Source organism: Amblyomma maculatum, chromosome 5, assembly GCF_055883805.1.
Source record: "Amblyomma maculatum isolate TAMU_Amacu chromosome 5, ASM5588380v1, whole genome shotgun sequence".
Taxonomy (NCBI): Eukaryota; Metazoa; Arthropoda; class Arachnida; order Ixodida; family Ixodidae; genus Amblyomma; species Amblyomma maculatum.
Window position 1 is genome coordinate 83,563,909 of NC_139348.1, and position 17,860 is coordinate 83,581,768.

General features: G+C 45.4%; 1 non-coding gene across 1 annotated transcript; it reads left to right on the forward strand.

Annotated features, from left to right (window-relative positions):
- The first annotated feature begins 7,232 nt into the window (after positions 1 to 7,232).
- TRNAS-CGA (transfer RNA serine (anticodon CGA)) lies at positions 7,233 to 7,305 on the forward strand. The gene has a single exon. It is a non-coding gene; the product is annotated as a tRNA-Ser (tRNA).
- The last annotated feature ends 10,555 nt before the right edge of the window (positions 7,306 to 17,860 follow it).

Consider the following 17,860-nt stretch of genomic DNA (forward strand, 5'->3'; position numbering starts at 1 on the left):
ATCAAAGACATATAACAGCAAAAAATATTATCACAACACGTAATACCCTCTGATGCCACTACTCAATTGCCAACGCAAATTCAAAAATTGATGATGAGGGATATTTCCATATAAGGAATTCCAATTCTCTGCAATTCACTGTATTTGAAAGTGGTGGTTTGGGCAAAAAAGGTTGTATATTAAGATTGCGATGGCTCCTAGATGCAGATGACTCAGAAACCAAGATATGCTCTGAAAGGCACTAGAAAGAATGCACAATGGAATGAAAACGTTTGAGGGAGTCAGTTTTACGGCTGCATGAGAGCAGACTTAGGCTTAGAGAAGGCATTTCAAATGAGTGTGAAAAGTAGAAGTCATAACGGCGACAAATAATGAAAATCAACGTCCAACCTGTAAGAATATTGAAATCTCCGGTGGAAAATATAGGATGGCTCCTTCAGACATCGGCTCCCCTCGAGCTCGAACGTATACTTACGTTTGAAATCGTATGAAATTAGGGCACAAGCAAATGTTGCTATTGTCAGACTCAAAAGTGAATTGCGAATATAGGTGAACAACGTTGAAATTTTAAGTTTAGCTCCCTTTGAGTTAAGAAATTTTTATTCTTCAAAATTTGGCCAGAATTGATATATATATATATATATATATATATATATATATATATATATATATATATATATATATATATATATATATATATATATATATATATATATATACATATACAGGGTCTTGAATATTTGGGGGCTGGGATTTTAAAAATTCCTATGCAAAATGTACTGCCCCATTCGAGCTGAAATAACGTTCACAAAGTAGCAAAATATAGTCTACGTTATCTGATAAGTGATTTAACATCGGTACTTGCCTAGATTTCCCGAAGTCGAGAAAAAACTGGTCTCGGTGGCGTGCACAATTTTCGCAAAAGATAGTCGAAAAGCTATTTTGACATGATACGTCATCTTTCGAGCGGTGAGACAAGCTCCATCCCGGCCGTTAGAGCGCTTGCCTCGCTGCCCGACAGATGACGCACCATGTCAAAATAGCTTTTCGACTCTCTTCTGCAAAAATCGTGCACGCCACCGAGAGCAGTTTTTTCTCGATTTCAGGAAATCTAGGCAAGTGCCGATGTTGAATCACTTATCAGATAACGTAGACGATATTTTGCTACTGCGTCAACGTTATTTCGGCTGGAATGGGGTAGTAGATTTTGCATAGGAATTTTTTAAATCCCAGCACCTAAATATTCAAGACCTTGTATATATATATATATATATATATATATATATATACTTGAAGTAGCAAACACACGGTGAAAAAAACAACAATTTAATCCGACGTTTCGGCCGGGGTCCGGCCTTTGTCAAGGAGTGTAGCATATATACATATATATATATATATATATATATACGCCATGCTGCGATTGCGACGTAGTTGGAGCACAAAAGTTTGGCAGAGAAAAGATGTGGAACTTGAGGCTGCTGAATCGGAAGCTTACCGTGTAGGCGTTGCGCGAAACGGCCTTCCGTGTGTAGAGGTTATATATATATATATATATATATATATATATATATATATATACCTTTTCCCTAAACACATTACATTACTAATTATGTGATTGTCAAGTAAAAATTAATAAAAAAACAAATTACAACCCCGATGCTTTCTTTGGCCTCGCCGACTGTTGGCTTCTTTCCTTCATGTACTCTATAACGAGCACACTCATTTCCCCTTCATTTATCTGCTTGTAGCTTACCGGGCTCTCGGTTCTGCAGTCTTGAAGCGTTAGGTAGCGTAAGAGGTTTCTAGCACAGCTTTCGCCCTCGCTGTTGATCACGTTCTACGTGACGATGGCGGTAACACAGGACGTTCCACGTCCACCGCTATAGTTGAGGGTGGCGCTGGTGAACACTAACAAGGTTCCTATACAGACAACTTTCATACCCAAGAAAGTAGCAGGGGTGGGGGGGGCTGCCCGGACCCTGGATAGAGTCATGAAATGACCTACGCCGGCACTGAGCCCTTCCAAGGGGCCCTACGGTGCTGGGACGGTAGGTCAATGCCGCTTGCGGCGGGGGCTAGCCAGCTACCGAATTTTATTGCGAAAGCAATACTGCTAGCACTTTTCTGCCGTCGGTGGAGGTCGTTCCTTCACTTCCGGCCGCCGTAGCGAACGGACGTGTTATGTTGGGCTCCGTTGGAGCGGGTACAGCGGTCATGTCTGGCTGCGGAAACAGGCTTTTTGGTTCGGACAGTGATTATCAGGTTGTACTGCCAAGTTTGCCTACAGGTCGATTTGTTGAAAATACTGTTTTTTTGCACGGTGACATCAGGGCCCGCCCATACCGGGTGGAAGACTTTCGCTCCGTTGGAGCGGGTACAGCGGTCATGTCTGGCCGCGGAAACAGGCTTTTTGGTTCGGACAGTGATTATCAGGTTGTACTGCCAAGTTTGCCTACAGGTCGATTTGTTGAAAATACTGTTTTTTTGCACGGTGACATCAGGGCCCGCCCATACCGGGTGGAAGACTTTCGTGATGCGCTTGCTCCGCTTTCGCTCATGCCGGATGTTATCGCCCTGGGGGCGTACCGCATGAACCACGTCTGGGCCGTGACCTTCAAGGACGCTGACTCGATGAAGAGGATACTTCGCTTTGCAGACCTGCAGGTTAAAGGTGCTCGGTGTCTCGTCATCGATCCTGCTAACCGAGACGTCCGAATGAAGGTACACTGGTTGCTGCACAGTGTACCAGACGAAGACGTGCGGCTCGCCTTTGCTGCTTTCGGGAGGGTGATAGATGTTGCAAAGGAGAAGTGGAGAGCACAGGGCGTGTCGGATAAGGGTTCAACAACAAGACTTGTGACACTCAAGTTGAATCCAGGTGTCAAGCTCGACGACCTTCCGCATCAGGTGAGCGTCAGTGGCGAATTGGCTCTAGTGGTAGTGCCTGGCAGGGCCCCGCTTTGCCTGCGCTGCCAAGGTACAGGTCACATACGGCGTGAGTGCCGCATTCCGCGATGCAGCTCTTGCCGTCGGTTCGGACACGAAGAGAGTCAGTGCACTCGCACATACGCAAGCGTCACCGGTCCCGGCAAAAGCGATGAAGCGTTCGAGCTGTACATGGATGAGGCGGACGCTGAGGAGACTTCGCAAGCAGGAAAAGGACCAGCGGACAAGGAAGTATTGCAGCCTAATCTTCAAGTCCTTGTGCCGCAGAAGCCTAGTGTTCACGCTAGCCCACCGAGCAAACCAATAGTTACCGACCAAGAGGATTCTGCGTTGGAAAACGCGACGAACGACGACGAATCGAACATCGAGGGCGCCGAAGCACCCGCAATGGACGTTACTCAGGGAGCAGCTGGCGTCGGTGCCGGTATACTTCCCGGAAAGCGGCCGCGTGACCAGAAAGATACCGAGAGTGAGCAACTGGACGGCAGTGGCAGCGGGGAGCCGCCACCAAAAACAACCGGGAGGAGACGGCCGGCCGTCAAATCGCGGCCGAACCCGAACGTCCCATCCGAGTCAAGGCAGGCGGTGAAACCGCCTCCATAATCCTTTGGCTTGTGTGGCCAGGTGGACTCAGTAAAGACGGTGCTGGCTGTGATCTGTACGGCGCCTGCAAAAGACTGGATTGGGGAACGCTGCATGGAGGCTTTATGCACTGTTAGTTTAGTGTTTTGTTACCCGCCACGAACTCTTATTAGCGGGGCTTTTGTTACTAAACATGGCGGTTAATCTCGATGTAACACTTCGTCTAGCATCTTTAAATGTCCGGGTTTGGGAGCAAGAAGACGACAAAGTCAGCTGCGACGCCTAATTCTTGAGAATGACCTTGACCTAATCGCTATCCAAGAAACTAAGATTGAAAGCGAAGAGCTAACTGATCGTATGGCGTCGTCCTTTTCTTCTTTGTATGACGTATGCGTCTGCCATTCCGTCGGCGCGTCGGGTGGCTGCGTTTTATTTATTCGTAAAAGTTTAGGCATCAACGTTGCTTCCGTTGTGGCTTCCCAATGCGGTCGCCTTCTTGTTGTTGACTTTTCGTTTTCAAATTATAGTTATCGTGTTGTCTGTGTTTATGCTCCGAACGCGGTGAGCGAGCGCAGAACATTTTTCGAAAGTCTCGAAATGCATCTTAGGTGCGACAAGGTAGTAATATTGATAGGAGACTTCAACTGTGTTTGTTTCGCTCAGGACCGCGCAAAAAATTTGCCAGTGAGGGATAAGAGTGCTCAGCTGCTGCACTCTTTAATTAATGAGTGTAATCTCGAAGACGTTGGCTATTTGTTCTCTTACGACGCACACCCTAAATACACGCATTTTCAAAGGGATAGCCACGCCAGATTAGATCGCATTTATGTCTCAGTTGAACTGGCTTCATTGTGCACAGAGTATGACGTTAAGCCCGTAAGCTTCAGTGACCATTGCTTAGTAATTGGAACATTTGGCAAGAAACAGCGGAGGTCACGATTTAACTGGCACCTGTGGAAATTTAACGTGAAGCTTTTAGAGGACGACAGTTTTGTAAGAGAGACAACGAAAGAACTCGATAAATTACTTTCGACGCAGGCCGAAAGCTATATAGTTGAGTGGGAGGAGCTAAAGCAGAGAGTAAAGCTTTTAGCTATCAAAACTGCAAGCGCAATTCGATATGAGGAAAAAAGAAAAGAGAAAGAAATGCACGAGGAGCTTGAGTTTTTGCTTAGCATGGATAGCATCCAGCCGGGAAGATATGCAGAAGAAATAAAAGCCTTGAAACGACAACTTGAAAACATTGACACTGAAAAGTATAAGGCAGCAGTGATAAGAGCAAGGTCGGAAAAATTTTGGGCGGGGGAGACGCCAACTAAGCGAGCGCTGTCAGATGAGAAACGGCACGCGTATCAAAAGGAAATACGGCAAATTGACAACCGAGGTGCTGTAACTAGTGACCCTGCTACTATCAAAAATACCTTTATAGAACACTACAATGAATTGCTTGGCCGTAAACGCGAAGTCAAAAATGGCTTTCAGGCAGAATTTTTGCGCCAAATGCCAAAGCTCGATGAGGATGTTAAAACGCGTCTAGAACGACCCATAAGTTTGACAGAAATAGAAAGTGCGATAGACGACCTTCCAATGGGAAAGTCGCCAGGACCTGATGGGCTTGGCGCTGCTTTCTACAAAGCATTTAAAGATTACACAGCCCAGATTTTGCTTAAAGTGCTAGATGAGTCATACGAACGTAAGCAGGTCCCACCTTCGTTTTCTACCTCGCACATTGTTTTGATTCCGAAGTATGATGAGCCAGGAAAACGCCTGTTGGTGGGTTCTTATCGGCCGATAAGCCTCACCAACGTGGATTACAAAATATACATGAAAGTGCTGGCGAAAAGGCTTCAAAGTGTAATACCGAGTCTGGTTGGGCCACACCAGACGTGCGGCATTAAAGGTCGAAGCATCGCAACTAATGTGCACGTGGTACGAACTGTTTTGGAGTGTTGTGACGCGATTGGATCTCGAGTGGCAATGATACAGCTGTATCTCGCCAAAGCATTCGATCGCGTTTCGCACGATGCCTTGTTCGAAGTATTGACACACTCAAACATAGGGCGAGTGATTGAGGAAGGTGTTCGAATGGTGTATGCGAACTGCACGACACGGATAATTGTGAATGGAGAGCTCACTGACAGCATTCGTGTGCTGTCGTCAGTGAGGCAAGGCTGCCCCCTGTCACCCCTACTGTTCGCGGCCTACCTCGAGCCTCTCTGCCGGTCTATCATAAACAATGAACGTATAACTGGTTTTATGCTGCAGTCAGCACAAGTCAAAATGCTGGCATATGCAGATGACATCGCTGTATTCTGTTCAAGCAGAGAAAGCATTCAAGAAGTTACTGCCCTTGTTGAAAAATTCTGCCGACAGACAGGCTGTGAAGTAAATTGGGAAAAAAGTGCCGGTTTCTGGCATGGAGACTGGGATGTTACGCCTGAATACTTTTCTCGTTTGCAATGGTCAAAATTGCCGACCCAGTATTTAGGCGTGCCGCTTGAATCGTACCAAGATCCCACCCCATTCTGGGCTGGCCAAGCAGAGAGAGCGAGAGAGAAAGCTGATTCATGGCAGGGCAAGCCGTTGTCAATGTTCTCACGCGCTTATGTGTGCAATGTTTTCCTTGTGGCAAAGATATGGTACGTAATGAATGTGCTTTCGGCGACGCGTGTTAGCATTCAAAAAATTCATCGTGTCTTTGCCGTTTTCATGTGGTCATCAACATGGGAAAAGTGCAGCAGAACCAACCTCTTTCTGCCTGTTAAGGCGGGGGGCTTGGGCCTTGTGCATCTCTTTTTGCGACAGGTTGTCTCGCGTTTTTTTTTCCTTCGTGATCAAAACGACAAATTCTTGAGGACGGTCATGCAAGTACGACTGTGTAAAATGCTTCCAGAATACGTTGTCTGTTCTGGTGAGAATATGAGTGGCGCTTTAAAACGGTACATGCGCGAAGTTGTCTTGTCTTTCAGAATGTTGCATGCGCGTTTTTCAATGGAATACTTGAGCAAAGTGTGTAAGAAGAAGCTGTACAAAGATCTTCTGGATGTGATGATACCGTTGCCGATTTACCGTGCACCACACCGTGGAGGCCCCGGACAGGATGTCTTAAAGCGTGTGAAAAAGATGCCAGTTAGGCCTTCAGTTAAAACGTTCTTCTTTAAGCTACATTCCAACACATTACCTGTTAAAACCTGGTTACATGAAAGAGGCTTATTCGTTCCCTGGACAACAGACTGTCTCCTTTGCAAAAAACCAGAGACAATCGAGCACGTCTTTCTGGATTGCTGGGACCCAGTCTTTCACTGGGATGTTCTCCAGAGAACACTAAAGAAAGACCTTCCGTTAGATCCGTATGGCATACGGTTCCTTCCAGTCGAGAGTGAGGGTATTCCTTTGGATTTAGTCATGGTCCTGAGCCTCCACAGCCTGTGGAAAACAAGGATGCAGGTGCAACATGCAGATGTCAACACGCGTTCTGTACGCGAGAACTTTATCGAGAGTGTGCTGCTCCTTAGAGAAACGTATCGGGTGCTTTCTGATCCACCTGACTGGATCAGTGTGCTTGATGAACTGGCTGTCCTCAAAAAATTTTAAACCTTTCGTGACAGCCGAAGTCTGGTTGTTGCGAGTTTTACCATTATCGTGGATCTTTTTTGAATTGATGTGAACTCAAAACAGGCAATAAAGAAAAAAAAAAAAAAAAAGCCGATGTAGCTCAGTTGGAAGAGCACCGGACGCGATATTCGGAGGTCGTGGGTTCGATTCCCACCATCGGCATGTTGTTTTTTCTTCTACTTTGTGTTTAATTATCTTTCCCCTAAATACATTACGTTACTAATTTATGTGATTATCAAGTAAAAATTAAAAAAGTGCAACCCCAATGCTTTCCTTGGCCTCGCCGACTGTTCGCTTCTTTCCTTGATGTATTATAACGAGCACCCTCATTTCACCTTCATTTATCTGCTTGTAGCTTACGGGGGTCACGGTTCAGGCAGTCTTGAAGCCATAGATAGCGTAAGAGGGTTCTAGCACAGGTTTCGACCTCGCTGTTGATCACGCTCTACGTGACGCTGGCGGTAACACAGGACGTTCCACATCCACGGCTATAGTTGAGGGTGGCGCTAGTGAACACTCTCAAGGTAAAAATGGAAAGAGGAAGGAAGCCACGCAGCTGGTCGAATAAGAAAATCAGGGAAGCTATTGAACAACAACTTGCTGCTTCAAGGGAACACCGAATGGCAAAGAAAGCACAGTTATCTCAGGAGGAAATTGACGAGAAATGGGAATCATATCGACAAAACAAAATTGAGGTGCAGGCCCTCGTCCAAATTAAAATAAGGCAGTCCACCGATCGCTGGAGGGCAGTCATACCCGATGCCTCTAAAGGCGGAGCAAGAAAATTCTGTAACCATATAAACTGGCTAGGGAAGAAGAATCAAAAAAGCAGGATCAGATTCAAGATAACGAGGGAAATTGTTTAAAGGGAGATAACGCAGTGAACTACATTACATCAGTTATAGCCGAGTCATTTAAGAGCGACGATAGGTTAATCTCCGCAAATCAGGAAGCAACACAAGGTAGCAGAATACAAAGCAGCTTAGAACTGACCAATCTAAACTGGAAAAGGCAGAAAAAAATATTCCTAAAAACACATCTACAGGAATAGATGGAATTCCGATCAAGCTGATGAATGAACTCGGTCCAAAAAGTAAGGAAACGTTAAAAGCTCTGGAAACAGTCATAACGAATAAGCAAATTCCGGACAGCTGGCGGCAGAGTAAAATGAATTTGATTTATAAAGGGAAAGGAGACAGGATGAACATACAATTCTACAGGCCGATTACCATAACATCTGTTATATACAGGTTAGCCATGGAGGCGGTGAAATTAAAGGTGCAAGCAGGGGTAGAAAGTAACAAGATACTCGGAGAACTTCAGAACGGCTTTAAAAATGGTAGGCGCTTAGATGATACTGTTCGTGCTTACCCAATGCATCGAAATATCTAGAGTGGAAAATAGACCTTTGTATTTGGCATTCCTGGACATAAACGGGGCGTACGACAACGTAAGCAGGGATCTCCTGTGGAACATATTTAAAGAAGAAGGTATCGGTTATGAGATAATAGAGTTCCAACAGGAAATATACCGGGATAACAAAGTAGAAATTACGTGGGAAGGGATAAGAAGTACGGAGGATGTCAAAGTATGCAAAGGATTAAGACAAGGCTGTCCTCTATCACGGTGCTGTTCATGCTTTATATGATAAACCTGGAACGGAGGATACAAGACAGTAGCCTAGGTTTTAACTTGTCATATAGACTAGGTGGAAAGGCGGTAGAGAAGCGCCTCCCCGGTTTGATGTTTGCAAACGATATTGTGCTGCTAGCTGAGAGTCTGGAAGAATTGCAAACTCTAGTTAAGTATTGCGGAGACGAAGGGGACGCTTCAGTTTCAGCGCAGTTAAGTCGGGTCAGGTGATTTTCAACGGCTCAACTGATCAGGGTCTTAAAATACAAGGCCATGATATACCTAGAGTTGCAGAATAAAAATATCTGGGGGTATGGGTAAACAAATGATTGGCATACATTGGAAAGCATGAGCAATCACTTCAGGCCAAAGGGCGAAGCAATGCCGGGATAATGAGGCATAAGGCATTGGTGGGATACAATAGGTATGAGGTTTTGAGGGATATTTGGAAAGGAATTACGGTGCCGGGACTTACTTTCAGAGATGCGGTTTTGTGCCTAAAATCAGAGGTACAGTCGACATTATAAATAAATCAGAGATCCGTTGGACGATTAGCACTAGGTGCCCACGGCAAAACTACAAATGAGGCGGTACAGGGAGATATGGGCTGGGCATCTTTCGAAGTACGGGAAGCTCAGAGTAAAATATTATATGAGGAACGCCTTAGGAAATTGGACAGTAACAGATGGGCAGCTAAAGTATTTAAATACCTGTACTTAAAATGCGTTGACTCACAATGGAGGAAAAGAACTAGGAAACTAACTAGTAAGTATGCTAGTCACAAGGACGGAGAAATAAAGAGCATTAAGCAACAGGTGAAAAACACAGAAGGTAAAAATTGGATAAACTCGATGGAAAAGAAGCAGAGTGTGCAATTATACCGAAAGTGGAAAATGCAGATCAGGAAGAAAGATTTCTTTGATAACTTTAGAGGCAGTGCCCTACTTTTTGAAGCTAGATCAGGGTGCCTTAGAACACGCAGCTACAAAAAGAAATTTAACAATGGAGATGACGCATGTGCTGTATGTGGTAACTCCAGTGAAACAATTGACCATATTATACTCGAATGTAATTGTATCCATCCGGAAGTTGATTCAGGCGCAATCACTCTTCCTGAAGATCTGTGGTTTAGAGATAACAATGGCGGGGTGAATAAACCGGCGGTGGAAACTAGCAAAAAACGACTGGAAGATTGGAGGCTTAAATCCAGAGAAGTGACATAATGTTAGTAATGTAGGAACAAAAATTTATTACATAGAATGATGGTTTAGTTAACCAGTCTAAATTAATAATTAAGTTATTGGGAGAAAAATGAGCATGATAGCTACTGCTACAACCCCGTTTCAAAGGAGACGCTCCTATATTCCATCCATCCATCTGTATCGTGCAAGATACGCATGCGCAGTGCCTACCGGCAACGTCATGCACTGACCACTGCCGGTGATACCAGCACGTGCCGGCATCGATCAGCCACTATAAAAGCGAACACCTTCTATCAATAAAGGTTCATTCTGTTCTGGCATGTCCTGACTGATACATGGTGTCAGAAGTGGGCCGGCTGTTTGCCTTTCGAACAGTGTCTTGAAGGAAGCAGGGAACGTCCGTGCTAGCCGCCAGATAATGGAGCTACTCAAGCCGCCTGACCAACTACTTCTGTCTGGGAACATCGCAAAGAAGTGGGCGTTGTTTAGACAGAAGTTCGAGCTCTTCCTGCAGGCTACAGTGTCCACCAAAGAACCAAGGACGGAAGCGGCTAAGACGGCTCTGCTGCTGAGTGTTGCTGGGGACGAGGCCCTTGAGGTATTTAATAACTTTACCTTTTCGGAGGAGGAAAGCAAGGACGACTATGCAACGGTCGTGAAGAAGTTTGAAGTTTACTGTCAAGAGCAGCAGAATGAAGTGTACGAGAGATACACGTTTCGTTCAAGAATCCAGGCGGAAGGTGAAACCTTTGAACATTTTTTTCGTGACCTGCGGAAGCTAGCCCAGAGTTGCAATTTTGCAGCATTGAGTGACTCAATGATACGGGATCAAATAGTATTCGGCACAAGTAGTCCGAAGGTCCGGGAGAGGATGCTTAAAGTGAAAGACCTTACGCTGTTTAAGGCGGAACAGATCTGCAAAGCTGCGGAAGTGTCATCGCAGCAAAATGAGGCCTGGGGCCAGTTAGAAAGGCAAGTGGCTTCAGTGAAACAACGTCAGCGTTTCCGTTGTGGCAAGTGCAATCGAACACACGAGCGAAAAAAGTGTCCAGCGTTCGGGAAGACATGTTTTGCGTGCAAAGGGACCAATCATTTCGCTGTCTGCTGCCAGAATGAGCCTGCAGTCGGTGCAGTAGTTCACGAGGAAAGCTTGGAAATCCTCAATGTCAGGGTCTGCACTGTCGAAAGAACACCTGATTGGATGGTTGCAGCTAAAGTAGCCAATCAAAATGTTCTTTTCAAAGTAGACACTGGGTCTCAGGCAAACTTGCTGCCCTATTCGGTCTTTCGTAAATGCAAAGCAGAGACAGTCCTGCAGCCAAGCAGCTCCATTCTTCGGTCCTACAGCGGGGACGAGATTAAACACTTCGGCACGGCGACCTTACCAGTGGTGATGAACGACAAGTCCGGAACTTTCACTTTCTTTATCGTGAAGAAAAGCAAGCAGTCAATACTTGGACTACACGCAACTGAGTCGCTGGGACTGGTGGTGCGTTCGGTGGAAGCCGTGGACACGGAGTGTTCTGAAAAAGTACTGCAAGAATTCCCGCAGCTCTTTCAAGGTACCGGCTGTGTTGCCCGTCCATACCGGATGGTTCTGCGCGAAGATGCCATACCAGTGATACAGCCAGCGCGACGTGTTCCGTTGGCATTGCAAGAACCACTGCGGGAGGAGCTGCAACGCATGGAAAAGGCCCACATCATTCAAAGGGTCAACGAGCCAACAGACTGGGTGAGCCCACTAGTTATTGTTAGGAAGAAAGATGGCAAACTGCGGGTCTGCATGGATCCTAGAAACATTAACCAGTACCTGAAGCGGGAACACTACCAGATGCCAAAGCGTGATGATATTGAGGCGGAGCTCGCTGGCGCTAAATACTTCTCTCGTCTCGATGCAAATTCTGGGTTTCATCAGATTCCATTGGATAAGGACACATCAACAATTTGCACATTCGCTACACCGTTCGGGCGTTACCGCTTCTTGAGACTGCCGTTCGGGATTGCTTCAGCACCAGAGGTGTTCCAAAAAACATTGAGCGAGGTATTTGACCGAGCCCCAGGCGTGCGCGTGTATGTCGATGACATTCTGGTATGGGGTGCGACACGTGAAGAACACGATGAGCGCCTCCGTGGGGTATTGGAACTTGCAAAGCACGCTGGCTTAACGTTCAATGCCAACAAATGCAAGTTCGCTTGCACAGAGGTTGAATTCTTGGGCGACATTATCAGCCAAGACGGGATAAAGCCTAATCCTACGTTTACAGCATCATTTGCCGAAATGACAACCCCGGCTGATAAGACGGCTGTTCAGCGAATGCTGGGGGTGGCCAACTACTTTGGGAAGTATATTCCGCGTATGGCTGATAAGACCAAGCTGTTGCGAGATCTTATCAAAAAGGACACAATCTTTCAGTGGACAGAGAAACACGCCGCTGAATGGGCTGCTCTTTGCTCTGTTTTAAGCAGTACACCTGTGCTGGCAATTTTTGATCCAGCTAAGGAAACAAAGGTCAGCTCGGACGCATCAAAAAACGGTCTAGGAGCTGGGCTTTTGCAACGTCACGGGGATAGCTGGCGACCTGTCGCCTACGCATCGCGTGTCATGACTGAAACGGAACAAAGGTACTCGCAAATTGAGAAAGAAGCACTGGGAATTACCTTTGGCTGCGAAAAATTTCACCACTTTGTTTATGGAAGAAAAATTGTCATTGAAACGGATCACCACCCACTCCTAGCAATTGCATCGAAAGATATTGGCGATATGCCGCCAAGGCTTCAACGTTTTTTTTTACGCTTGATGAAGTACGATTATTCCCTTCATTTTGTACCAGGGAAACAGTTGCTGCTGGCCGACATGCTGTCGAGGTCATCGCCCAAGGAATCAGCGGACACCACCGGCTTCCCAGACGACGTAGAGGTTCATGCCGTTGGAGTGGTCACGGATCTGGTGAGCAGCAGAACAATGACTAGACTTGTGGAGGCTACTGCAAAGGATCCTGATCTACAGTCTGTTATAGGTTACATTAGAGACAACAGTGATCTGTTCGGCAGCCTGAAGCCATTCGCTGCAGAGTTGTCCTTCATAGAAGGAATCGTGTTAAAAGGGACGAAAGTAGTCATTCCAAAGTCTATGAGGGCAGAAATGCTTCGACGTCTACATGAGGGTCATTTGGGCTTGAATAAATGTAAAGCAAGAGCTCGACAGCTAATGTTCTGGCCCGGACTCTGCTCCGATATCGAGAGGATGTTAAACGGTTGTACTGTCTGCCAGAAATACGCGTACCAACGACAACGCGAGCCTTTTTTGATGCGGCCAACACCTCATTACCCTTGGTACAGAGTCGGCGTGGACATCTTCCAGCACGGCTGTAGTTCTTACCTGTGCGTGTACGATGCCCTCTCCAACTTCCCGGAAGTTGAACAACTCAGCGACACCACAGCTCGCACTGTTATTGACAAATTAAGCGCCATCTTTGCCCGCTACGGGATACCAGTAGAAGTTTGCAGTGACAACGGTCCCCAATTCTCCTCCCACGAATTTGCTGTTTTTGCATCCAGGTACGAGTTCCAGCACGTGACTTCGAGCCCTGGATTTCCACAATCTAATGGACTTGCCGAAAAAGGCGTTCAAATTGTGAAAAGAATCATGAAAAAGACGCAGGAGACACGTCAGGACTTCTGGTTGGGACTGCTGTCCTACCGGTCGACTCCATTGGAGGACGGTCGTTCACCGGGTGAGCTCCTGCAAGGCAGAAGACTGCGCACGCTGCTCCCTGACTTCAGCCGCCAGCCAAAGACAACTGTCTTCAAGCGCAAGCCACTGGATGCTAATGCTAAATCTCTACCGTGCCTCAAGAAAGGAGAGGTGGTTAGGATTCGTGACAAATAGTGGACCCGCAAAGCGCGAGTAGTGGGACCGGCTGCCCCGCGGTCATACCGGGTCATTACGGAAGATAACAAGCTGCTTCGCCGCAACAGAAGGCACCTAAACTCGACGCTGGAACCCTTCGAGAGCGGCATAGCCGAAAGTGAAGAGTCCGACAGTGAGTGCGAGCCCGTAGACGAGCACGTGCCCAGCCCGAGACTTGTAGCGGCGCCAACTACGGACGGGCAGTCGACGCCAACAGTAAGGCGGTCCTCCAGAATCAGGCGCCAGCCAACCTGGCTACACTACGATGGTAACTTCAACCAAATAACAACTCGCTGACCTTTCAAAGAACTAATAAACAGGGGAAGATGTATCGTGCAAGATACGCATGCGCAGTGCCTACCGGCAACGTCATGCACTGACCACTGCCGGTGATACCAGCACGTGCCGGCATCGATCAGCCACTATAAAAGCGAACACCTTCTATCAATAAAGGTTCATTCTGTTCTGGCATGTCCTGACTGATACACCATCCATCCATCCATCCATCCATCCATCCATCCACCCGTCCATCCATCCATCCACCAGGGTTCGTATACAGACAACATTAATACCCAAGAATTAGCAGGGGGGACAGCGGCCGATCTAGCTCAGTTGGAAGAGCACCGGACGCGATATTCGGAGGTCGTGGGTTCGGTTCCCACCATCGGCACGTTGTTTTTCCTTCTACTTTTTGTTTATTTACCTTTCCTTTAAACACATTACATTACTAATTTATGTGATTATCAAGTTAAAATTAAAAAAAAAAAGACAAAGTACAACCCCAATGCTTTCCTTGGCCTCGCCGACTTTTGGGTTATTTCCTTCACACACACACACATATATATGTATATATATATATATATATATATATATATATATATATATATAGAGAGAGAGAGAGAGAGAGAAAGAGAATGATAGAGTTTTAAAGGAGCTGGAAGCCCACGAGTCTAAAGCAAACATTGGGGATTTTTTTATGTTTAGTTTTTGGTATTTATTAAAAATAAATCTCATGGTAATAATCGGGATAAAAAATATTCAATGCAAAGCAGAAGGAAGAACAACGCGCCGATGGTGGGAGTCGACACCACGACCTCCAAATGGCGCGTCCAGTGCTCTTCCAACTGAGCTACATCGACGGCTGTCCAACCTTCCGCTTGCTTGGGTATTTGTGTTTTGCTAACCAAAACCTGTGAGCGTTCACCAGCGCCGCCCTCGCCCGCTGCTATGGACGAGGGTGGCGCTAGTGACACTCACAGGTTTCAGTTCATGCGAGCGTATAGCAGATGATAGTTTCTAGGTAACCTACTATTGACATATTAGAGCCACTAATGCTGCCGCGTAATAGGCTGGACAAGGGGCCTTACGATCGAATGGTCGTGGGTGTCATGGGAGGTATTTAGTTGCGAGCATATTTCGCGCCATATGAATTTATTGTATGAAGAACTTGTAATAATCAAAAGCGAATGCTATATTAACATGTGCTCGCTACCATCTTTCAGCTTCTGGACTGCCTCGATAATGCAGTTGGAAACAAGGTAAGGTAATGATATAACCCTCACGCATCCGGTAACCTCTGGCCCGCGACATTACTTGATTAGTGTTACCCACAAAATGTTGCAGTACAGAACGATGTTGCAGTACAAAACGCTTTTCTATATAAATGAATTTGAAGTATGTATGTAGACAGCCGTCTCTGCTCGCTATCCTCTCTGCACTATCACGAATTTGGGCCGTCATCGCCTAGCTCACAGAGCAATACCGAGGTAGAAATTCATTTACACACTTTATTCAAGAATGTAGGCTCAAATTGGTAAACTTACTAGCGTTTAACAAACGCTGTCCGTAACATTGTTCTAATGACTAAGAAGTTCGAGCAATAATATCATAAACAAGTACGTTTACAAACGCAACATGATTTTCCTAAAGCAGTGTAGAGATGCCGGGAGGTGTCTGGGTTTAAAGGCAGAAGCAGCATAGAACATAAGGTTCGAATTAGTGAGGATATCTGAACAATTCACCGTACATTAAAAGGTGGCTCAAAATTTAGTCTGGAGGGAAAGCTGTAAGAAAACGTTGCTATCCAGCTGCGTCGTCTGTCCATTTTCCTCTCAGCACGCAAATACTACTGACTGGCACGAATAAGTGTTGAGAGAGATACATTTGGGAACAGACTATTTCTACTACAAGTGTTCGGGTCTCACAATTTAAAAAAAAATCAACGAAGCCCATAGGCCGACATTAAAAGATTTATGGCGCAGAACTTACATATTGGCTGGCAGTCGCATTATTCGCCTAGCAGAAGTGAAGTGTTTCAGCTTGGTTAAAGGAAGGAACCTAATGCTTAGTGATTCTGAATGGTTCGTTATCTTATCCAACAGAGTAATGCCGCGTACACAGTGGCAAAGGCTCCAGAAGCCGCTGGAAAAGGAATGCTCGATCTATTGGTAAGTACACTTTCCTGATTCTGCCAGATGAAGCTGCTCATATTCCGCAAAAATAATTTTGGCATTAAGAAATTGAAAGTTACTACACACGATGGAAACTTAACCTCTTATTCCAGGCAACAATGCACCAGAAAAAAAATTTCGTTTTACGCACTTATAGAATCCCAAATACTCTCAACGAAATTGCCTTTTTATGACCTCGGGACACGTGGCCGATAAGCTGCGATAGACACACATTCATGTGCGGTTCACCTTCCGCACCTGACAAGATGCCTGAATGTGCCTACATGGAATTATTAGATCTCAGAAAAACTAGAACAAAAGTGCTTGCGCACTTATGTAACGCTTTGAGAGCACACAATCTTCGCGAGTAACAGGCTCCCTGCCTAAGATAGTGTGTCACCTGTGTGGTTATATTGAATATAAGACAAGGCTTTCACTTCGTCGAAATTCAACAAATGTGCTTTAAAGAATTCACAGTTCTGATTGAAATTACATTGCAATCTTGGTATTCTTCTTACACATCTCGCTTTCCTGCTTTGGCAATCCCCCCAAATTGGTAGAACTTGACGGGAATTGGCATAAACGTTTGAGCAAACCAGAACACTGCTGTCGCAAAAATCAGATCAGATTCTAGTCTTGCAGCAATCAATCGGAGCGGCTTTACAAAGGAACACATAGCTACTAGGAAGAGGTTTTAAATATGCGTCATTCACCAGAAATATACTCCCTTTGCATTCTGTTCGTGCAAGGATCTCAGTTGACTAAAAGTTTTATTCACTTTTATTTTATATTTCTATCGTTCTCAACTACTGTTCTCGAAAGGAAAATTTCTCAATGAAATAAATTTTCTACGATAAGTATTGCTCTGACGGCTTTACAGTTGCTTACTGCTGGTATGCAATTAGATGACATCCGGTAAATGACAGAATGATTCATCATTGAGCAGGCAGTTGTTAAACAGCCGTGCCGTGATAGGCATCTTTATTAGCCTCCTCATTGCATTCTCACTCTGGAAAACAGAGCCAAACTTGCACGTCTTAAGCTGCTTTATCAATTCCTGCATAACCAACTTAATCTTGATAAAACTAAGTACATCCCGACCTCAGAGGCGGGACCAACTAGACATAAACTTAGCCAAACACTAAAAAAATATTCTTTCCGCACTGACTACCTGAAATATTTCTTTTCCCCCTTGCAGTAAGAGAGTGGAATAACCTTCATCATCACATCACTAATAGTACATCACTAGATACGTTTGCAAAACTTGTTGAAAATCACCTCCTGTCATTATCACATACTTCAAATGTTATCCTAAATAGTTAACTTCATGTTTAGTACTACATTTTTCGTTCATATCATTGTTTCTGTGCGATGCTATGTGCGACATGCCTACCCTATCAGTATGATCATATTTTCCAGGCGTCGATGATCTGTGTATAACTGTCTGACATTTTTAGCCATATAGTCCTTTTCACCCTGTTATGTTTTGTACTAAATGCCCTTCCTGTTAAAATTTCTAGTGG